At 42.0% G+C, this 20,678-nt stretch overlaps 2 long non-coding RNA genes across 4 annotated transcripts in view; both read left to right on the top strand.

Annotated features, from left to right (window-relative positions):
- The window catches only part of LOC115931055 (uncharacterized), a 279,371-nt gene that overhangs the window by 12,516 nt on the left and 246,177 nt on the right, over positions 1 to 20,678 (top strand). For all 3 annotated transcript variants that reach the window (XR_010131377.1, XR_010131376.1, XR_010131378.1), the window contains exon 2: positions 9,650 to 9,700. This is a non-coding gene — a long non-coding RNA (uncharacterized lncRNA). The remainder of the gene's footprint in view (positions 1 to 9,649; positions 9,701 to 20,678) is intronic.
- LOC134757448 (uncharacterized) lies at positions 12,076 to 17,487 on the top strand. Its single transcript, XR_010131379.1, has 3 exons — positions 12,076 to 13,177; positions 15,792 to 16,043; positions 16,290 to 17,487. It is a non-coding gene; the product is annotated as an uncharacterized lncRNA (long non-coding RNA).

Below are 20,678 nucleotides of genomic sequence, written 5' to 3'. Positions count from 1 at the left end.
CAGATGCTGGCACCATGCCTTCTGTACAGCCTGCAGAACTGTGAGCCAATTAAACCTCTTTTCATATAAATTACCTAGTCTCAGGTATTTCTTTATAGCAAGACAGGAATGGCCTAATATAGAGTTTTTAAAAAGTACTCTGTGAATACTCAACTATTAATATGATGTATTACTAGAGTAATGCTTCAGAAAAAAACCTGGAAGGAAATACACCAAATTGTTAACAGTTGTTATCTTTGAGTAGTGACAGTGAGTAGGGTATATTTCACTTTTTTGCTGTTCTGTGTTTTTCAGTTTTTTCTGTAGTTTATTATTACCATTATTGTTTTTTAGTGGAAATCACTGAAGAATAGGTTATCCTATTAGCAGAGCAGTAGAGCATAGTGCAGTCTCTACAAGCAGACAGACTTGTACATTTTAACATCCTTAGTTTCCTCATCTATAAAATGAGACAATAATACAAAAGGTAAGTGTACTAATATACCTGGATTCTAGATCACTCTTGATTGCTAGAGGTGGAATCCTACTTCAACCAGCTGAAGCAAAAAGGGAAATTTATTATCTCATATTACAAGCAATTGAAAGGGCCCTGATGGTTCCAGGGATTTCAAATGATGTTTCATTTCAAATGATGTTCCACCTTTCAGCATCCTTTGGTGTTTTGGCTCCATTTTCAGACCAATTTCCTGCCAGTGACTGGGAAACAGATGGCTAGAGAGTCCCAGGTTTACATCTTTAAAGGAAAAGTATACCTTGAATTCTAAATCCTTATTTAGGAAACTTGATTGGCTTTGCAGGACCCAGGTTGTCAACTTAAAAATCACAAGATCTATAAATTTGGAAAGGAGAACTTTATTTCTTATAAAGGGTTGCAGCGTGTAGCTGGCTATCTTGCAGGCTGGGAAACGTAGCCTCTGGCAGAAACCAAAAGCTGGCACTTTGAGGGAGGGAAGGGTGGAATGAATTTATGCTGAATTGGTTGGTTAAATATCCATATTCAACAGGTTCTAGCAGGAGCTATGAATATTCACGAAGGGGGGGGATGCATGCATGCATAGTAAGCAAACATGCATTACGTATGTCCCATGTACACTTTGGGTGGAGACTTAATATTTATTTTATTTTTTGAGATGGGGTCTCATTGCGTTACTCAGACTGGTCTGGAACTTCTGGGCTCAAGCACTGCTCCTGCCTCAGCTTCCCAAAGTGCTGCAGTTATAGGCATGAGCCACTATGCCCAACTGAGAGTTAGCATTTAAATGAATTAAAATTAGGCTCTCTGTGTCAAAAGGTGAAATGGAGGACCCAGAGCCATCCTGTGTCCAGCCAGAAACAGTCCACAGTTGGTGGCCTCTTATCAGGAAGGAATGTGGGTTGTGTTGGAACTGCAAAAAGGAGGGGAGTCCAGTGAAATCCATGGAGCAAGTCTTTTGAAAGGGCTGGTTTCTGTTTAACCCTTAGGAAAGAAAGCCTAATGGCAGTTAACAAGGTAGCAGGTCTAATGAGGGGTGTCTGAGCTCCTGTCCCATCATGAGTGGCCCAGTTTTTAAGGTTTCTCTCTGGGGTCCCCTTGGCTAAGAATAGGTTCATTCAGTCAGTTCAGGGGCTTAGGATTTTATTTTTATTTCTCAGTGGCCATCCCTGAACTAACCACTGTGCCTAGGAGAATGGAGTTCTCTGTGCCTAGTTTGCGATCAGCCTGGGAATGGGGAAACTGTCATGGATTAGCTCACCAGGATCACTTGAAATAGGGAAGGACAAAGGGGGTGTTGTCACCAAAAGGGGGAATGAGTGCTGGGCAGGCCAAAACAAGTCTATCCTGTGATATGAAGAACTTAACACAATTGCTGGAACATAGTAAGAACCTAACAGACGTTAGACATGGTTGTCATTATAGTGTGGGGTTATCATCATTATATTTTATAACAGGTTATAAGAATTTCATACTTTTGTCTGGGCATGGCGGGCCATGCCTGTAATCCTAGTGCTTTGGGAGGCCTAGCTGGAAGAATTGCTTGAGCGCAGGAGTTCAAGACCAGCCTGGGCAACATAGTGAGACTTCATCTCTATTAAGAAAAAAAAAATCGTACTTTTATTTCCTGGTATTTGTATTTATGTAACCCAGTAGAATAAGAGTTGAAATTCACTTTTGTATGTACAATTTCTTTATCCTTGTCTTTTGCCTTGGGTGTTTTTGGTTTATGAAAATTGTGTTTTTTGGCTGGCCATGGTGGCTCATGCCTGTAATCCCAGCACTTTGGGAGGCTGAGGTGGGTGGATCACCTAAGGTCAGGAGTTCAAGACCAGCTTGGCCAAAATGGTGAAGCCCTCGTCTCTACTAAAAATACACAATTAGCCAGGCGTGGTGTGCATGCCTGTAATCCCAGCTACTTGGGAGGCTGAGGCAGAAGAATCGCTTGAACCTGGGAGATAGAAGTTGCAGTGAGCCGAGATTGTGCCACCGCACTCCAGCCTGGGTGACAGAGAGAGACTCCATCTCAAAAAAAAAAAAAAAAGAAAGAAAATTTTGTTTTTTAAAAAAACTCCTGTTTCTAAAATGTATTTATGATCATTTTCATTTTTCCCATGGTTAATTGCTACAGAAAGACCTGGTTTGTTTAAAGAGGTTTTCCTTGTTTTATGCTTGACACAAGTGATGACTGTATGTGTTGGCCTTGGATACCTACCTGCTTGTTATTCCTCTTGTTGTCGTATTTCATTTAGCTGCAAATTAAAAAGAACTGAAAAAATTACAGCAATTTCTAGTTCATATCCAGGAAATGGAACTCTCCACAGGAACCTTTGCATGGTACAAATATGTTAGAAAATCACTTTCCATTGTGCTTTGAGAGCTTGTGAGGCCGTCACAATGGAGCACAGTTCACCTATCTTGGATGAAACCCAGAGAGACCGTGGTGTGTAGACTGCAGGAAACCTCCCATCTGAAGAGTTAATTTTCTTTCAGAATCTGTGTTAGAGGCTGCTGAGATTAAAACACGACACTTTAAGATTGGTACAGGAACACTTATAACTGTTGACGATAAAAAGAAAACCCAGGAGGTCAGATTCAGCCTTGGGAGTTACTTTGGTTTGAGCCTCATAAGACCTTTATTTTGAATTTTCCTCTTCTTTGATTATGCATGCTTTCTGCTTTAATAAAAAGAATTCATTAACATACATAAGCAAACAACTAGTTTAGTCTCTTGAATATTTTAAGATGTCTTGAGGCTACTTTTGTTTTTGTGGCTGTTGGGGATCAGAAAAAGTATGGTGCTTTTGGCCTGCTGAGTGCTTTGAACTAAAAGAGAGCCAAGGTCTCTCTGACCTTCTCCCACCCCCAGTCTCTTGTCCTTCTTTCCCTCTCTAAGCTGTGGGAGTGGCTTTCTCTGGAGTTTCCTTATCTGACTAAGGGAAAGTTCCTCCAGGAGGAATGTAATTGTCATGAGCCCTCTGCCTATAATCTCATCAAACAGCAAAGACTAACTCACAGGAAAGGAGACTAAAAAGGTCAGTACTAAAAAGGTCAGTACCTGAGAGACTTTATCTGTATAACGAGACAGCCTTTGTTCATTATGTGTTTCCTCTCCTCAACCTCCTGTAACCTGTTGCCATCATCACCCCCTAGAAACCCCAACCTCCATTTCTTTCTTTTTTTTTTTTTTTTTTTTTTTTTGAGATGGAGTCTCACTCTGTTGCCCAGGCTGGAGTGCAGTGGTGTGATCTCGGCTCACTGCAACCTCTGCCTCCCAGGTTCAAGCGATTCCTGTGCTTCAGCCTCCCAAGTAGCTGGGACTACAGGCATGTGCCACCACGCCCAGCTAATTTTTTGTATTTTAGTAGAGATGGGGTTTCACCATGTTGCCCAGGCTTGTCTCCAACCCCTAAGCTCAGGCAATCCATCTGCGTTGGCCTCCCAAAGTGCTAGAATTATAGGTGTGAGCCACCACGCCCAGCCCCAACCCACTATTTCTTTCTGTAGCTCAGGATACTACATAAACTTCAACCATCTGGACTTGAATCCACCTTTGCAAAAATTATGTCAGTGAGAAAATTATGGCAGTGAGGAGATCTGATCTGGCCAGTGCCCCCGCCTCTTGCCATTAGCTTTCAGCCTGCCTTAATTATTCCTTGGTTTAGGCTGAGCTAACTTTGGAAGACATTTAGGTTGTAGTTTAAATGATAGTAGCCCTTCCCTAAAACTCAACCACTGCTAATAGAGACTACCAGGCTAGCGGGAGGAGAGGAGTCTGAATTCTGCTAAGGTGTAGACTGGTCACAAGATATGCAACTTCCCCAATTATGCCGGCAGATAACATCACTGTGGTCGATTGGCTTTTTGAGATATCTTTTCAGGTTTTTTTTTGCATGTCTGATACCCGTGGCTCCAACTGGACCTAATGGCTCTGTTACAGGAAAGGGATCCCAATCCAGACCCCAAGAGAGGGTTCTTGGATCTCATGCAAGACAGAATTCAGGGTGAGTCTGCAGTGCAAAGTAAAAGCAAGTTTATTAAGAAAGTAAAGTAGAGAAAGAACAGCTACTCCATAGACAGAGTAGGACGTTCCTGAAAGTAAGAGAAGGAACGCATCCACTCCTAGGTACAATACTCATATATATGGGGAGATGTGCTCTGCTACAAGGGTTTGTGATAAAGGATTAATTTTCTTAATTACTGTATTTTGCAAGAATCAATATTATTATGTTTAAAGCAAAATTAGGAATGCCCTTGTTCTCCAGATATCGGGATATCTGGACACTCCTAAGTCTGGGTCTGTTGGGTAAACATTATTAATTCATTCCCTTAACCATAAACATCTAGAGGTTAGGAATACCTAACTTTCTGGGAATGCAGCCCAGCAAGTCTCAGCCTCATTTTCCAGCTCTCACTCAAAGTGGAGTCGCTCTGGTTCAAACACCTCTGACAGCTCCACCTGGACTGCCAAACCGCTCCTGTGGCCCCACACAGGAGCAGCTCAGCTCTAGAGGACAGCATCTGGCCAAGTGAGGTGGCTCATACCTGTAATCCCAGCACTTTGGGAGGCCGAGGTGGGCCTGAGGATCACCTGAGGTTGGGAGTTCGAGACCAGCCTGACCAACATGGAGAAACCCCGTCTCTACTAAAAATACAAAATTAGTTGGGTGTGGTGGCGCATGCCTATAATCCCAGATACTTGGGAGGCTGAGGCAGGAGAATTGCTTGAACCCAGGAGGTGGTGATTGTGGTGAGCTGAGATCACACCATTACACTCCAGCCTGGGCAACAAGAGTGAAACTCCATCTCAAAAAAAAAAAAGAAAAAAGGACAGCTTCCACCCACTGTGTTTTTATCTCTAGCCCAACCAATCAGCAGCAAGCACCCATTTTCTACCCACTTCCATCCCTTCCCCCAAAACTGCCTTTGAAAAACGCCTAACCTACAAGCCTTTGAGATTGATTTGAGTAACAGCTCTGTCTCCCTCGTGGCATGGCCAGCCTCGTGTCAGTTAAACTCTTTCTTTACTGCAATGCCATGGTCTTTATTTGTGCAGCAGGCAGGGAGAGGCCGCCAGGTGGTTTTAGATGTTCTCCAAGTCTCATACTCTGTGGGACCCCCATGCATGTGCATGTAATACATTTGTAAGCCTTTTCTCCTGTTAATCTGTCTATGGCCAATTTATTCCAGAGACTCAACTTATTGCAACTCCAGAGGGTGGAAAGAAAGTTCCCTTCACCCTTACCTTGCCATTCTGATTCTTTTCAGAGCCATGCTTCATGGCTGTGTAAAAATGAAACTTTTTTTTTCTTCTCCGTTTTACTTGACTTTTGGATGTAGATTGATGGATGTAGCATCAAAACAAGAACAAAGTTTGAAAACAGTTGAAGCTCTTTACTTTTTTTTTTTTTTTTTTTTGACAGAGTCTCACTGTTCCTAGCTGGAGGGCAGTGGCATGATCATGGCTCTCTGCAGCCTCGATCTCCCAGACTCAAGTGGTCCTCCCACCTCAGCCTCCTGAATAGCTGGGACCACAGATGCATGCCACCATGCCTGGCTAATTTTTTGCATTTTTTGTAGAGACAGGGTTTTGTCATGTTGCTCAGGCTGTTCTCGAACTTCTAGGCTGAAACAGTCCACCCACTTTGGCCTCCCAAATTCCTGGGATTACAAGTGTGAGCCATTGCACTTGGCTGAAGCTCGTTGTTTTTTTTTTTTTGAGATGGGGTTGCACTCTGTAACCCAGGCATGAGTACAGTGGTGCAATCTCAGCTCACAGCTACCTCTGCCTCCTGGGGTCAAGTGATCCTCTCATCTTCCAGCCTCCCGAGTAGCTGGGACTACAGGCGTGTGCTACCATGCCCAGCTAATTTTTTGTATTTTTGGTAGAGATGGGATTTCATCATGTTGCCCAGGCTGGTCTTGAACTCCTGAGCTCAAGCAATCTGCCCGCCTCGGCCTCCTAAAGTGCTGGAAGTACAGGTGCAAGCCACTGCACCCCACCGAAGCTCTTTATCTTTCTAAAGACAGAGGTGTTTTTTCCTTTACTTGTTTTCTTCAAGACATGAAATCAAAGAAGCATTTCTTTTTAATTTAAAAAGCTGAAGCAACAATATTCAATAACAGTTGTTGGAAGAAAAGAAAATCAGCCATAATCCTATCTCAAATGTGGCCACTGGTTTCAGTTTTGTATGTCCCTTCCATATCAGGGCACAGGCACACGTACTTGATCTGGTTGAAGTTGTGTTCTCTAAATGTCTGCAGTTTGTTCCTTATCTCAATAGTCCTCTGCTGTGCCTTCTATTGGCTCCCAGCAAGATTATTGCACGTATCTCTTGGCTGCTTCCAGCCAGAATCTTCAAGCCATCTTCCACATCGCTGGTGTTCTTTCCTCCCACAAAGTGTAATGCTGATGTGCTCTGAGAGATCAAAATAGACGTCCCTTTATCAACTAAGATCGACCCTAAGGTTAAGGAAACAAAAAGTTACCTGCCGGGCATAGTGGCTCACTTCCGTAATCTCAGCACTGTGGGAGGCCAAGGCAGATTGCTTGAGCCCAGGATTTTGAGGGCAGCCTGGGCAACATGGTGAAACCCTGTCTCTACAAAAAATACAAAAATTTGCCAGTCCTGATGGCATGCACCTGTAGTCCCAGCTACTTGGGAGGCTGAGGTGGGAGGATCACCTGAGCCTAAGATGTTGAGGCTGCAGTGAGCTGTGATTGCGCCTCTGCACTCCAGCTTGGGCAACTGAGTGAGACCCTGTCTCAAAAAACAAAACAAAACAAAACAAAACCTATGGGTTGAGTGCTCAGGTCCCAGCTGGCATGGCAAATTTCTAAATTCTTATGGTTACAAGAAAACCACACTTGCTAAACTCCCTAACAATAGGAGCTATGAGACCCCTCCTAAGTCTGATTTACAACCGAGACCCCTACAACTCTGGACAGAAGACTGGCCTTACAAACATGCTTTTCTGATAAGCAATTTCAGGCCTTAAGCCAGTTTCAGCCGGCTTATAGAGGAGGCGACGCACCTTTGTGTCCTGTAGTTCACTTTTTGATGTGAATAGCTAAATTCCACCTCATTTTAATGCTAAAACCTCTCCCCAAGGTGAAGATGGGATGTATGTTACATATATGTTTGTCCATTGTGCATGCACTCAGCTCCCCTCATAAATATGTATAGCTTTCCCCAAACCTGCTGAATATGTATGACTCTATTGTGTGATGCAGGCCCTGTAGGGCATAAAGCCCAAATTCTTCTTCCCCTCTTTGAAGAGGGAGCACCTTTGGCACATGCTGGAGACTGTCCATCCTTTCCCGGTTTGCAAACTGATATTGCCAATAAAGCTCACCTTTCTACTATTTGGCCATCCTGGTGGTCTTTTGGATGACACTGATATTACTTCCGTAAAATCCTTCAAAACCTTTCCAGTGCCACAGGATAAAATCTGAACTTTAAGAAGGTATCCAAGACTTCCCAACTTGACCTCAACCAACCTTTATGAAACTTATTTCCTACTGGTCTCACCTGCTGCCAGACCCACCTGAAATCCCAATGAATTCAGCTATTTCCAACAATTTGCTTTGCTCTGTGCTAGTTTAGTTGGAACTCCTTATACACCAGGAGCATTCCTATGTCTTTCTCAAGGACTCATTCAGAAGGTTATATTTTCTGTGGAAGCTTTCTCCTTGCCTTCTCCAGGCGGAGTTGGTTCTTCTGTGCTCTGGGTCCTCACAACACTTCGTGCATCTTTCTTTATTAAAAAAATTTGAGATGGTGTCTTGCTATGTTGCCCAGGCTGGTCTTGAACTCCTGGGCTCAAATAGTCCTCCTGCCTCAGCCTTCTGAGTGGCTGGGATTACAGGTGTACATATTTCTATTACAGTACTCATCATGTTTGATTGTAATGGTTCATTTGATGTGTATCTCTTCTGTACTGGGGTATGTGTGAAGTCCAGAACCACAGCTTAGTCATCTTTTTAGCATTCGCACCTAGCAAAAGTCAGACATTGGTCAACTGTATTGTGGAACTTGGGCACTATGTTACACAGTATATCCATAATGTCTTGGCCAATGATGTTTCAGTACACAAAAAAAACCCCATTATTCTGTGTAGTTTCCTACTTCATCCCACATAAAGACAAGACAACCCAAAACAAAGCCAAACTCATATAGAATGAGCAAAGTTCTTTGATTAAAAAATTCTCCTGTCAGAGCATGTAACTTTACATGAGCTCATTGTTTTGAATATAAATGAAATGAGTGGAAATATGACTGCAAAAATATATGGGTTACTGTTGATGAAACCATTTACAACCAAACTGGTTTGTTCTGGGTAGCTGTAATTTTTTCGAAAGGTACTATGTACAATTTCAGGTGTGTGTCAGATACCTCTTCACCCTCATTTCTCTCTTAATACCTTTTATCATAATTTCTGAAGCTCCCTTTTGTAGTTAAGAGTTAAAAGTCCCGAGGCGAGCTCTTCAGAACTCTAACACCTGCTTAGGGCTCAACTGGCAGGGGGAGAAATTGAAAAGCGGTGAAGAGTCTTTTCAGCAAAGTACTTAGCATTTTAAATAGTAGATGTTTGAAAAAAAAAAAAAAAAAGGTAACAATAGTGTTGGAAACTCTTATACCACCCCACGCAGGGAGAGGTGTGTGAAGCTGTTTCGTGGATTCATACATTGAGTTCTCAAAAACCTTCATTTACAGAGATAGTTCCAACTTGATTTTGATCAAATTAAACATCTAAGAAAGTAGACTTTTCCTTGAGCATAGATTTATACTTTCTCCTTTAAAATTCAAACCCCCTTTCTTCTGACATCAAAGAGAGGAGTCAAGGCTTTTAGAATCTTATTTCTAATAATATATCCCCCAAAACCCCTAGGATAATGTTTAGAAAATTAGGAAAAGAGTTTTGAAATAATTAAATGCTGGTTCTCATCTGCTATTTGATACTGGGTATAAATACCACATTCCAGCTTATTGACAAAGTTTTTAGAAACTGTGTGTGTGTTTTTAACCCTTAATGATTTCATATTATTGTCATGAATTTCCGGAGATTTTTAAGATTAAGAAGTCTTTTGTGGACTTTTTGAGTTTACAGCTTGTAATTTTTTTATCTTTTTGTTCCATAACTGGAAGAAATGGTTTAATTTTTTTTTTATTCCAGCAGAGGGAGACATCTGACCATGGACACAGTATTGCTGCTTGCCAGTATTCTGTAAGCCCATTTTATCAATATACATAAAAAACTCAATGTTCAAATTAACTAGTTCAATAAGTAATTTAGCTCATTGATTTTTGGGCATATCCTAAGTGCCATTACAAGCTACGGATATTTTAAATGCCATTACCTAATAGAAGGAATGTTTTAAGCACCTTTTATTGATTTTATTACTGCTTTATTTTGCTGTCTTGGTTTAAAATCATTTTAACCACTCCGTAATCAAGAAGAAATATATCGTTGGTGAAATACAGTCAATTTCCTAAAAACCTTTGACATCGTTAAATAAGGAATTACAGTTGTTAAATCATGTCATGCAATAACTGAGGGACAGAAGAGATATAAAATTTGGAGCAGTGGGCAGCTTACCAGTAAGCTGTGCTGACCTCCAGCATTCAGAATCTGCACATGTCAGTCACACTTTGGGTTTGCTTATGGTTTTTACATCAGCAAGAGAGATTTAAAATCTCGGGTAGCAGAGAAGGTGGAAGAATGCTAGCAAAATGTGATCTCGGGACAATTACAGTGCTTTTTAAATGACCTCTTGTGACTTTCTGTTAAAATGATTCTCTAAGCAATTTTGTAATTTCATTTGCTTTTCTTGCTAGACTATAGTATATTGATATTCGGCCTACGAGGGGACCAAGGTGCTCACAGGGTCTTTTACCACTTCCTTCTCCCGCTCATTTGATTTTATATTAGCAGTATGACTGAGCTGATCAGCTGATTAGATGGACAGGGACTATGGTCTATACACTGTTTAATCAAAGAGGTGCAGAAGTGGGTGGTGAGCACTGAAGCTCAATACGAGCCCACTAATGAGTTAATTGCATTGACATTTGATGTAATTTAACTGTAGAGTGGCAAATATCAATACCTGTATATGATTTGGCAGATGGTTGTTGAACTGTGATTAGAAGTTTAGAATAATTCCCGGTAAAAGAGCACCTGGCAGTAACCCAAGACTGGAGAACTGAGTTCCCCATTAAGTGGAATAGGTCCAGAAAGTCAAGTATTTTGATCATTAATAGAATCTTTCGTTTTCTTTTAGCAAATGTTAGCTTCAAGAGGAAATTGATAATTATGCATAGGTCTATTAAATGGTCTTAGGGAGAGCTCTTTTCATTCCTTCAAATGAGCTCATATCTACAGTTGTGGCAATTATTCACTGGCAAGGAAAGAAAACTAGCTAAGATGCTGATAGGCAGCATTTCAAATATATTGGCGATGTTGGAAGCACCTGGATAGCATTAATCTATTTGAGGTTGAAAACCAGATTCAGTTGTAACATTAATGATTATTCTATGTTATTTTATAATTTCAGTAAATATCTTAAGAAATAAGCTGTACTGAGCATCTATTATATGCAAGACACCGTTGTGTAGGTGTTTCAAATATAAAGAACACCAAGATAATGTCCCTTTCCCTCGGAAAGAGGGACACATACAATGTGCATCCCATGGGACGGTGATCAGGAGCTGTGGCCATATAGATGGGAACAGTGGGCTCCTCTGTGGGAAGAGGACATGTCAGGGAAGGCCTCACCGGGGTGTCATTTGAAAGAGATCTTGAACAGTTAAAGATGGGCATGCAGAGGTAGACTGGCAATACTAAAGCATAATCTGCTTTTGAAAAATTGTGAGTGAGTTTTTAAAAAATAAAGATCTTGTTGGGGCACAGTGGCTCACACCTGTAATCTTGGCAGTTTTGGAGGCCAAGGGGGGGCGAATCGCTTGAGGTCAAGAGTTTGAGACCAGCCTGGCCAACATGGAAAAACCTGGTCTCTACTGAAAATACAAAAATTAGCCAGGTGTGGTGGCACGAGCCTGTGGTCCCAGCTACTCAGGAGGCTGAGGTAGGAGAATCACTTGAGCTTGGGAGGTGGAGGTTGCAGTGAGCTGAGATTATACCACTGCACTTCAGCCTGGGTGACAGAGCAAGACTCTGTCTCAAAAAAAAAAAAAAAAAGACCTTCTTTCTTGTTTTCTTTTTTTCATTTTAATTATGTAATTTTAATATACCATTATACATGTGTATAAGAACAATAAAATAAATACAATGCATTGGCCTCCCAACTGAGATACAGAATATTACCAGTATCTCGAAGCCCTGGTGGGCTCTTGGCTAACCGTGCCCTTCTGCCTTGCCATTACTTGAAATTATTTAATAATATTCTTTTTTTTTTTTTTTTTTTAAACAGAGTCTCGCTCTGTCACCAGGCTGGAGTGCAGTGGTGCGATCTCGGCCCACTGCAACCTCCGCCTCCTGGGTTCAAGCGATTCTCCTGCGTCAGCCTCCCGAGTAGCTGGGACTACAGGCGCCTGCCACCATGCCCAGCTAATTTTTGTATTTTTGGTAGAGACAAGGTTTCACCATGTTGGCCAGGATGGTCCTGATCTCTTGAGCTCGTGATCCACCCGCCTCGGCCTCCCAAAGTGCTGGGATTACAGGCGTGAGCCACCACGACCGGCCGACATTATTTAATATTGTTACATCCAGTTGCAAAGCACATGAACATCTGGATCTCTCAAGACCCACAACCCTTTTATTCATTGGTTAAATCCATGCAAGATGAAGTAAAGGAATGGGTGGATGTGTGTCTGGTGAATTCAGACAATGTGGAAAGCTCTTTTTTTGGTGGGGAGGAAGATGAGTCCCAGATAACCTAAGTTACTGTCAATCTAATTTGAATAAATCAGAAAGTAGTCTGACTTATTCAAATTATAGCTTCTGCTTCACTTTGAGCTTTGTTGTTGTTGTTATTGTTGAGACAGGGTCTCACTCTGTTGCCCAGGCTGGAGTGCAGTGGTGCGATCATGGGTCACTGCAGCCTCAACTGATCCTCCTGCTTCAGTCTCCCAAGTAGCTAGGACTACAGGTGCACACCACCATGCCTGGCTAAGTTTTAAAATTTTTGGTAGAGACAGTGTCTCACTGTGTTGCCCAGGCTAGTCTTGAACTCTTGGCCTCAAGCTATCCTCCCGCCTTGTCCTCCCAAATTGTTGGGATTACAGGCATGAGCCACTGTGACCTGGCCCACTTTGAGGTTTATAGCTCTTTGTCCAGCATATCCAGATTGAATGACTAAACTAATAACTAATCCCAGTGTGTTGTGGTGGAGCCACATATGTTGCTATGGAGACTCAGTGACGATTTTCTTGCATATAGACTTCCATATCAGCATGGAATAGTCATCTTTAAGCTTGGCAACAGTATTTTCAGACTTACTTTTTAATTTGGCTGATGGCCATGCTCTCCTCCATCCACCCCCATTTTCATTTTCTACATTTCATAGGATTGATAGGTTAATATCTTTTTGTTGTTGTTGTTGTTGTTTTTTGTTTTTTTTGAAACAGAGTCTTGCTCTGTCACCCAGGCTGGAATGCAGTGGTGTGATCATAGCTCACTGCAGCCTCAACCTCCTGGTCTCAAGCGATCCTCCCACCTCAGCCTCCCAAGTAGCTGGGACTACAGGTGAATATCTTTTATATTACAGGTAATGGTTTGTTGAAAGAGTGGAACTCCACAGTATATAAACAAGCTGTTCTCTCCCTTCCTGTCAAATCCACTCTGTGGGCCAGTTTTTCCCCTGTCTCTAGGTGAAATATCAGGTGCATCTCTTAGCTTTTACAGCCTCTTTTAGACTTAAGAAAATACACACTGGTTGTTTTGTAGCCATAGAATGATCCAATTTGTGTAATAAAAAAATGACCAGTCCAGGTCATATTCTGACCTTCATTCAGTGTTCAAGCTGCTCTTCTTCCCAAGGTGGGTATTACTTCAGGCTGATAAGCCTGTAGTAGGGGATGGGGAGGGGTTGACTTCTCCATTTCCCCTCCTGGTGCTTCCCCTCTCCACCATCCCACCACAGGCCTGGAGCTTCAAGGGGGAAGAGAGGAGGGGAGAGGGATAGGAAAGGCTTCCTTGGCAGATCCTATCCTGATTGGCTGGTTGTGTTCTCTGGCCTTGGCACATGCTCAGTCCTGACTCTCTAGAGGCACTTTTGGGTTCCCCTCTGGGAATGGCTGACTGCAGGCCACATGTTTCTACTCTGGCTGCATTCCAGGGTCCAGCTCCTCTTTCTGCGGAGGTGCCCTGAGTTTTCTAGATTGGGATCTCTTTTATTTGTTTGTTTATTTATTTTGTTTTATTTATTTTAAAAGAGGGGTCTCTTTTAAAATGTCCTCCTGATTGCCCTCCTGTTACCTAAGGGCTAATCATACAATTGTCGTGAAGATGAAATAAAATAATACATGTAAAGCACTCTTCCTGGCATGTATTTGTTGAATTAATTAATGAATGGTTTGTTGGGTGCCTTCTCTGTGAGGCAGTTTGCAAGTGCTTTATAAACCTCATTATACACCAGTGCTATGGATTTAAAGGAACTCAGATACATGAAGTTATTTGTAAAGTCACAAAGCTAGAAAGTGGTTAAGCTGAGATTTGCATCCAGCTGTATCCAGTGATAGCGTCTCTGGTCCTTTAGATGTGGGGCTTATTGTTCTAAATCCCAGAAAATCTGGTCAATACCCGTGGATCCTAGTGTCTGTTCTGTCTTCTGAGTCTCTTTTTTTTTTTTGAGATGGAGTCTTGCTCTTTCACCCAGGTTGGAGTGCAGTGGTGCGATCTCGGCTCACTGCAACCTCCACCTCCCGGGTTCAAGTGATTCTCCTGCCTCAGCCTTCTGAGTAGCTGGGACTACAGGTGTGCACCACCACACCCAGCTAATTTTTGTATTTTTAGTAGAGATGGGGTTTCACCATGTTGGCCGGGCTGTCTTGAACTCCTGATCTCAGGTAATCCGCCCACCTCGGCCTCCCAAAGTGCTGGGATTACAGGTGTGAGTCACTGTGCCCAGCCTTGTCAGTCTCTTGAGTGTCAAGTGTGCTCTCAGTCTGCAGGGAAGCTCTTTTGGGCACTTTGACTTGACCGCACCTACATGACATCTGGACAGACTTGACTTTCTCGACATGAGTTCTTCACCTCCAGGGACCTTGGCCAGATTTCTACTGGTGAACTCAATTAGATTCAAGGAAATTCATCCTAAGAATCCAGATAGATCCTGGGTTTTCCTGCCAGTATATTATGCTTCAGTATTTCACAGGAGTTCATGGCACATGTGAAATCCTGGGACTCAGAGAACAATCTCGGGATGCAGAGAGATGACAGTGGGGAAGTAACCACACGTCTGTCTCTTGCCTCTATTGGTTCAAGAAAAGGCACCAAGTTTTACCCACTAAAGTTCTCTGATGCCGACTGCGACAGAGGACTCCCGGAGCAACCTGTTCAGATTGGCCATCTCAGCAGAGGGGCCTGGAAGAATACAGATTCTTGTTCATTCTTATTTACGTGGAGTTGTGGGTTAAGAAAATCTGCTTTGGAAAGAATTGGCCAGAAATAGACTAGGATAAGGCAAACCATGGAAAGGAAACAAAACCACTGGAACATTAGACTTAATTTGTTTCAGTAAAGTGCTGTTTAATGAAACCCTAATGTTCAAGCTTGGCCCTTCATACACTGCTAGGATATGTAGACTTAATCAGAATTCTGTAAAAATCTACATTAAAATTAGCTAGCGTCTTGCCCCTTTAACTTTATGCCTGCCAAGCAGCAAACTGCCACAAGTAGATAATTTGAAAGCCTGACTTTTATTTGCTCTTGCTGCTTGGGGCAAAATGAAGTTGAACCCCAGATTGTAAACTAGCCAATTTCTGTTGTACAGACAGTTATTCAGCCAATTTATGTGGATTACTAACCCTTCTTTACTCTGCTGTGGCGATATTGTCAGGAAAATGCATTCAGAGTTCTTACTTTGTGAACTGTAAAATGAGTGGGGTCTTGTGAGAAGAATACTGACTCTAGTCCTGTTTTTGACTCTATGGAGGATTTAGCAATAATCAGAAAAAGACGTTCCTTACTTTTTGTGTCTCAGCTTCATCCCCCAAGAAACAAATAATAAGACCTGTCCTTTAGGATTTTGTAAGGCTGTTATGGCAAAGTATTTTGAGCTCCTTGGAGAAAAAGCTATTCAGTAAGATAGCATTGTTAGTCCTGTTAACGTCAATTATATTCTGAAATATGATTTCAGAATTTCAGGATCCTGGGACCTGAGATTGAACCGGCAGCTGATCAATTCTGTGGAATTTAGAGTTCTTGTTCTCGGCACTGAACCAGAATTTTCTTTGGCAAAAGAGGGAAAGCATACAATTATGGTCAGAAACATAATAATAAATCTACTGTAACAACCTTCTTTCCACCACATATCTTTGCTGGTATTTATCTGAATATCCAGCTTATAAAAACAAGAAGAGATTGTCATTTCAACAGCACCAGCAACTCTGTGAGTACACAAAGCCATTTAAGCTATGATCTGTTTTTATTTTTCCAATGTGCATGTCTGAAAGGTTTTTCTTTCTTTTTGTTTTGAAAATTAAAGAAAGGAAACAAACAGTTAAAAGTATAGAAGGTCTACCCGTGCTGCTTTTTCTACACCTTGAGGACTAGCAAAATCTTTAATATGAGACTTTATTTGTACAAAGCAAAACTTCAAAACCACTCAAAAGCTTTTCTTATTAACTGCTGTCAGTCCTGTGATTTACAGAGGCAATAAAGAACTAGAGGGGGCACATTTATCATGGAGTTCTGCACACCAGGAGCCATTTTCTCCAGCGGTAAAGGCAAGTGATAAAACGAATTCTTTTGTTCTATAACCAAGACACATTCCCTGTTCTCTAAACTTGGGCACACCAGGCTGCTCTAGTGGCAGCCTGGCACTGCCCCATCCACACTGAATGATAAATTGTTAGCACAAAAACATTGATAGAACACCTAGAACACCTGGCTGTGAACAGTGCGATGTGCTTACCGTCAACACACAATAGTTAGCTGCCAACATGTTGGTACTATGAATTTCCAGTCTACTTTGAATAACACATTGTGTATGGGCTTTTTTTTCATATTGGAGGAGAAGGGAAGGGAATGTTAAATAGTGTGAAGGGTTTTGTTTTGTTTAGTAAAGATCATAACATTTAAATTTTGAATCCCGATTTTCTTGTGGTAGCAAAGAATGCCTCATCTGAATTTTGATGTGGAAAAGCAAAACCAGTTCTGGTATACATTTTTTCAATTCACTTTGTATTTGATTTTGAGTTTGTGTTATGTGTTTTAGGCAGGCAGGTGTGATGCACAGAGGTGCTTTTAAGCTGTCTCTGAGCTTTGATTACACATTTGTGAGTTTTTGAAATGAATTAGGCAGGCTTTGAGCTAAGCTGGACATAAAAGCTACAACAGTTTTGCTGTTTGGGAGACTTAAAAAATGGAGCATTTTTAAATATTCTATAATTGAGTACATACATCACCCAGTCGTATTTATTAAGTACTCACCTGTGCATGACAACGTGTCAGGCACAAAGATTACTGTAAAAAATGCCAATTATTTGGAACCAGAGACAATGGTAGTGTTTACACTTAGGAGAAAATGAACACAAATGTTAAATTGTGAATGTTATTCCTAATGGGGCAAATTATGGAGTTAATTTAGTCTCTGAAAGAGGCAAGCGTGGTCAAGTAAAATCTCTTGACATGTCCCACTTATACAATAATTAACTCTGCTCGTTGTTGGTGTCTTAATGAAAAATAATATGTTCCAAAGAGAGAAGTAAGGCAGAAGCTATTAAAAATCCAGGAAAAGAAAATTCAGATTGGGTACTTTTGTGACTTCTTGGCCATTCTTATAAACTTTTGGCTGGGAGGGAATTTGGAACAGTGTTATGTGGGAGTTTCACTTATCCATCCATTCTTTGCAATGTATAATTTAGTGGTTAAACTTATTCTCTTTCTTCTGTCACTATCAGTTTCTTTTCACAGGAAGGGAAGTAGGTCCTTCTGTCAGTAATTTGGCAAAAGTGCTGAAAAGCCCATTATTCCTTTTGGAGAGAAAGCAAACCACCCCTGGTATGTGAGGACCTGGCAGGCTTCAGAGAGAGATGAGTCCAAGCAAGCAGCTTCGAGTGAGAGATAGGTTTTTATTCTCCAAGAGACACTGAGCATCAGGCAGTCTTGTTTTTTTTTAGAGAAGGGTCTCACTCTATCGCCCAGGCTGGAGTGCAGCAGTGCGATCATAGCTCATTACAGCCTTCAGCTTCTGGGCCCAAGTGATCCTCCCACTGAAGCCTCTCAAGTAGCTAGGACTACAGGCACATGCCACCATGCCTGGCTAATTTATTTTTGTTTATTTATTATTTTTGTAGAGATGGGGTCTCACAATGTTGCCCAGGCTGGTCTCCAACTCCTGGGCTCAAGCAACCCTCCCATCTTGACCTCCCAAGGCACTGGGATTATATGCATGAGCCCCTGTGCCTGACCTAGACATTCTTCTTCAACCTGCTAACATTTTCTCAGAGCAGAGTTGTCCTCCACCTCCGCCCCTGCCTTTAAAACAAATTTGTTGCTATAGAAGACACAGAATGGAGAAGGAAAAAAAAGCCAAATCATTTGAATAAAGTAGTCATAGTTTATGGATTTTGTGTTGTGGACTCTGTACATTGGGAAGGGATTGCATAAAGGATGGGGAAATTGAACGCTTTGTTTCATGGTGCACTTCTTTTTTTTTTTTGAGCTGGAGTCTCACTCTGTCACCCAGGCTGGAGTGCAGTGGTGCAACCTTGGCTCACTGAAACCTCCGCCTTCTTTCTTCAAGTGATTCTTGTGCCTCAGCCTCCCCAGTAGCTGGGATGACAGGCATGCACCACCACGCCTGGCTAATTTTTGTATTTTTAGTAGAGACAGGGTTTCACCATGTTGGCCAGGCTAGTCTCAAACTGCTGGCCTCAAATGATCCACTTGCCTCGGCCTCCCAAAGTGCTGGGATTACAGGCATGAGCCATTGCTCCTGGCCCGTGGTGCACTTCTCTTTTTTTTTTTTTTTTTTTTTGAGACTGAGTCTTACTCTGTCGCTCAGGCTGGAGTGCAGTGGCGCGATCTCGGCTCACTGCAAGTAGCGCCTCCCGGGTTCACGCCATTCTCCTGCCTCAGCCTCCCGAGTAGCTGGGACTACAGGCGCCCGCCACCACGCCTGGCTAATTTTTTTGTATTTTTAGTAGAGACGGGGTTTCACTATGTTAGCCAGGATGGTCTTGATCTCATGACCTTGTGATCTGCCCGCCTTGGCGTCCCAAAGTGCTGGGATTACAGGCGTGAGCCACCGAGCCCGGCCGGTGCACTTCTTATAGTATTTCCTTAACCAAAGGGAGCCACTGTGGAGTATCAGAGGGAAGCATCATTACTAACCTCAGCACATGCAAGCCTAAAGTTTTGGCTAATTTGGATGTCTGGGCACCATTGCAGAAAGACCGTCATAAGCATTTGCTATGATTTTAGGTTCATACTTCACTGTTGGAAGGAAGGAAAAACTTTTTACAGAGGCTTACTTTTTTATATGGCTTTGAAGGGAATTGCATTTTATTTCTGACACTTATTGTATTGTAAAATCTCTAGTCTCTGATATTTAAAGGTGGAAACTTTTAACTTTCTCTCTTTTAAAAAAAACAACAGAACTCTAGGGGCTTTTTAGTACTATAGCCTCTCAAATAATCCTAAAGCTTTGAAAAATGAAATACTTTATTTTATGAAGGAGTTTTGGGGTCAATTTTTTTTCCCCTAAAATGTATGCTTTCATGTTGGGTAGTTTAAAGACCAGCTGTTAACTGAAACCAACCGTCAATGAAGTTGCATAAAGTTGTGTTTCCTATTAGTCTTGTATCTTTCCTATTAGTCATTTATGAAAGGATACAGGAACATCTAACGGAACTCCAAACAAAAATTGAAAAAACAGATGTTGAAAGCATATTGGCTTGATGGTTTGCTATTTAATTATTAGTGAATTATGAAATAAGGCTTGTTTTGCGAACTTACCACAAAATTGTTAGTAGTAACTTGCAGTTGAAAATTGATGTTTTACTTACTGGAATTTCAGAGGATAAAAAAAAAAAAGAGTTGAAGTTTATGCCTGGGAGCGCCATGGAGGAGGAACTATGACACTTTCAATAGTTGGGCATGTATGAGCCTCTAAAGGTGTGTTTATTATGTTGTCATGGTGAGCAGTGAATTAAAAAAATAACAAGACTGCTCCTTGGGTAGTTGTGACTTATTGGTAGTTATCTTTACAAGAGTTCCATGCTGACTTAAGTAAAGATCTTCAGGGGGAAAGAAAAAAACAAACTTTATTTTTCAAATAATTTCTGCTAAGAGCCTACAGGCTTCCATGACACCGCACTGAATTGTTATTAATGTGTGCTGCTGTGAGAGTAACGTGTGCTGCTGTTTAACAGTAACCCCTTCCTCTGGAATTTCAGGAAAGTGGTAAGAAAATGAGAGGCAGATTTCAGTACTGCTGCTGCAGTGAGTGTGCTGGTTGATGGGCCCAACATTTTTATCATTGGTTGTGCAAGAGAGTGTAGAAAGAGGCCATTATTTGGGGTCAGGTCACATATGGGACTGGTGAAATTGTTGGAGAGACATTTTTGGTGAGCAAAGGCATTGCTCCTGGCTGGGAAAAGCTTTGTTTAACCTCTTGCCTTTACTTTGGGTGCTCCATTTCCGTCCTTCTTCCGGGGGTTATGTGTGGTATTTTTTTTTTCTTTTTGAGACAGAATCTCATTCTGTCGCCCAGGTTGGAGTGCAGTGGTGCGATCTCAGCTCACTGCAGCCTCTGCCTCCTGCGTTCAAGTGATTCTCCTGCCTCAGCCTCCCAAGTAGCTGGGATTACAGGCGTGCACCACCATGCCCAGCTAATTTTTGTATTTTTAGTAGAGACAGGGTTTCACCATGTTGTCCAGGGTGGTCTCAAACTCCTGGCCTCAAGTGATCCACTTGCCTCTGCCTCCCAAAGTGCTGGGATTACAGGCATGAGCCACTGCGCCCGGCCCATATGTGTGGTATTTTTGAAGGCAGTGATGTGATCTTTCAAGGGTCTTCC

Source organism: Gorilla gorilla, chromosome 18, assembly GCF_029281585.2.
Source record: "Gorilla gorilla gorilla isolate KB3781 chromosome 18, NHGRI_mGorGor1-v2.1_pri, whole genome shotgun sequence".
In the NCBI taxonomy this organism is placed as follows: domain Eukaryota; kingdom Metazoa; phylum Chordata; class Mammalia; order Primates; family Hominidae; genus Gorilla; species Gorilla gorilla.
Note: the sequence above shows the minus strand (reverse complement) of the source record. Positions and strands in the feature narration are given on the sequence as shown.